A 3,555-nucleotide genomic window follows, 5' to 3' on the forward strand; every position below is an offset into this window, starting at 1 on the left:
TATATATATAATACATTATACATAGCACATATGTAGCATATATTATTAAAACAAATAATATATGTTTGGAATGTAAAACAAATGAAAATATTTCCCTTCATTATTTCCTGTCTTGCTTCTTTTCTTTTTAATCTTTATTTCTAATTGTTTAGAAATATTGTCCAGTAGATCAAGATGGTGGAATAGACAAATTACAGTATCTTTCCTCCCCACAAGTAACCAATTTACAATTTTTAAAAACCAAAGACTGCCAACCTAGGACCTGTGGGGCTGGGGGAAGAGGAGGAGAAACCTGCAGAGATTATGAAAGTGTGAGAGGCCACAGCAAGGGGATGTAGTGACAGTACCTATCATTGTGAACCCTGGCCACTTCTGAGCTACCCAGAAATGGAAAGATGGAGCAGCTACTGTACACACTTCAAAACCATAAGAAGCCACAGTGGCACCCTTCTCATAATACTGCTTGGAGTCTGCAGGGGAAAGGAGGACTTTGCCATGTACCATACCAGCCCATAGGCCATAAAGACCACTAGTAGGATTCCCTTGAACCTACATAGGAGAAAACAGCTGCAGCTGACTGGAGAAAGGAGCCACCCAGAGGCTGGTGAGTTACCACATGGAACACATACACTGCCTGTCCCACAGGAAGCAGTCAGAGTGCAGGTGACAGGTTAACCCACTAGGGGAACATTGGGCACAGCATAGACAGCTGGTCTCAGTGGAAATCAGTCAGTCTGATAGACCTGTAGGGGGGTGCCACCTGCAGGAAAGACTCAGTCTCAAGCAGGTTCCTACATGGCCCAGCCCACACTTGGAAGTGATTAATGATCTACACCAAAAGCCTTCCCCAGAGAATCAGCAGCAAAATTGGAATTTAGCTCAAGCACAGAGCTCAAGTACTGGTTCCCACAGGAACTTCTGTCAACTCGAGAACTAACAACAGGACAGCACATTAGTTCCAATGCAGAATCTAAGTGGTAGTGGTAACTATTAATCCACCACAAATGAAAAAAAACAAAAACCCAAACAAAAAAACCCCGCGGACCAGAGACAAAGCTCTGCTATTAATCAGTAAAGATCTAGCACAACCAAACACTTATAAAATCTAGAAGAGATAGCAGTCTCCTGAAATGCCCAGGTATCAATGTAAAGACAGAAAGATCAAGAAAGAACAAAGAAATATGTCGCCACCAAAGGAAACAACAAAGCACCAGCAATGGACACAATGGAACAGCAGATCTATGAAATGTTGGACAGAGAATTCAGAATAACCTTCATAACCATGTTTAGGGGTCATAAGAAAATGCAGGTAGAAAACTAAATGATGTATGGAAAAAAATCAGGAGCAGAATGAGAAACTTGGGAAAGGAATAGAATCAATTAAAAGAAACCAGATAGAAATTCTAGAAATAAAGAATATGTTATCTGAATTGAAAAACTTGATAAAAAGGTCCAACAGAGACTTAATGAAACTGGGGAAAGAATCAGTGAGCTCAAAGCTAAAACACATGGAATTATTCAATTAGAGGAGCAAAAAGAAAAAAAAGTGAGAAAAAGTAAAACAGAAATACAGCAAATATGGGACTCCCCCAAGTGAAATAACTTCTGCATAATAGGCATACCTGAAGGAGAAGAAAAAAGAAGAGATTTAGAAAGCATATTTGAGAAGATAATGGCCCCAAATTTCCCAAGTATGGATAAGATGACAGCATCCAAATACAGGAAGCTCAGAGGCTTCCAATCAAATCAATCTAAGAGGAGCACCCAAAGACACATCATAATCAAATTATCAAAGAACAAGGACAAGGAAACAATACTGAAAGAATCAAGAGAAAAAAAAAAAAACAAATAAAAAAACACATGATATTCAGTGGAGCCCCAATATGTCTCTCAGAGGATTTCTCAGCAGAAATCCAATACTCCAGAAGCAAATAGGGTGATATAATCAGATTGCTGAAGGAAAAGGACTGTCAGCCAAGAGTTCAGTATCTGGCAAAATTAACCTTCAAATGTGAAGGAGAAATTAAGTCTTTCCCAGACCAACAAGGGAATTCATTAACACTAGACCTGCCTTTGAAGAAATGCTGAAGGGAATGCTTCAATTTGAAAGAAGATGTTAAGGAGTAGCAAGAAAACATTCGAAGGTACATAACTCGTTAGCAAAGTAAGTTCACAGACAACCTCAGAATACTCCAATGTTGTAAGGGTGGTGAATAAACCATTTACATCCTTAGCATGCAGACTAAAGGACAAACCTAACAGGACATTTTTATATACAACAGCCATATAAGAGACAGGTGATATTAAAAGATGTAGCTTGAAACAACAAACTGTCAAAGTGAGGGGGGGAGGAATTATGCCAAAGTGTAGAGTTGGCTTTCAATGCAATCCCCATCAAAATACCAGTGACATTCTTCACAGAAATAGAAAAAAATAATCTTAACATTCATATGGAACAGCAAAAGACCCCAAATAACCAAAGCAATCCTAAACAAAACAAACAAACAAACAAACAAACAAACAAACAAAGTCAGAGATATAATACTACCTGACTTCAAATTATGGTACAAGCTATGGTAACAAAAATATTATGGTACTGGCATAAAAATAGACACTAGGACCAGTGGAACAGAATAGCGAACCCAGAATCAACCACAGACTTACAGCCAGTTGATACTTGACAAAGGCAACAAAAACATACATTGGGGAAAAGACTGCCCTTCAATAAGTGGTGATGGGAAAATTGTATATCCATATGCAAAAGAATGAAACTAGACCTGCACCTCTCACCACATACCAAAATCAACTCAAAATGGATTAAAGACTTAAGCACAAGACCTGAAACTGTAAAACTCCTAAGGGAAAATATAGCAGAAACACTTCAGGAACTAGGACTGGGCATTGACTTTATGAACAAGAGCCCAAAAGCATAAGCAACAAAAGAAAAAATAAACAAATGGGACTATATCAAACTAAAAAGCTACATAGCAAAGGAAACAATCAGTAGAGTGAAATGACAACCTACAGAGTGGGAGAAAATATTTTTAAACTATACATCTAACAAGGGATTAATATCCAGAATATACAAGGAACTCAAACAGTTACACAGTAAAAAAAACCCCAAATAACCCAATTAAAAAATGGGCAAAGGTGCTGAATACACATTTCTCTAAGGAAGACATACAAATGGCCAATAGGCACTTGAAAAAATGCTCAACATCACTAATCATTAGGGAAATGCAAATTAAAATCACATTGAAATATCAGCTTAACCCAGTTAGATTGGCTATAATCAAAAAGATGGAGAATAACAAATGCTGGTGTGGATGTGGAGAGAAGGGAATGCTCCTACACTGTTGGTGGGACTGTAAGTTACTACAAACACTATGAAAAACAGTATGGGGGTTTCTCAGACAACTACAGATAGATCTACTATATGAACCAGCAATCCCACTTCTAGGGAATGGAAATTTCCAAAGGAATGGAAATCATCATTGTTGAAGGGATACCTGCACTCCCATGTTCATTGCAGCTCTATTTACAATAGCCAAGATA

The sequence above is a fragment of the Galeopterus variegatus genome, unplaced genomic scaffold (assembly GCF_000696425.1).
Source record: "Galeopterus variegatus unplaced genomic scaffold, G_variegatus-3.0.2 Scaffold3533, whole genome shotgun sequence".
In the NCBI taxonomy this organism is placed as follows: Eukaryota; Metazoa; Chordata; class Mammalia; order Dermoptera; family Cynocephalidae; genus Galeopterus; species Galeopterus variegatus.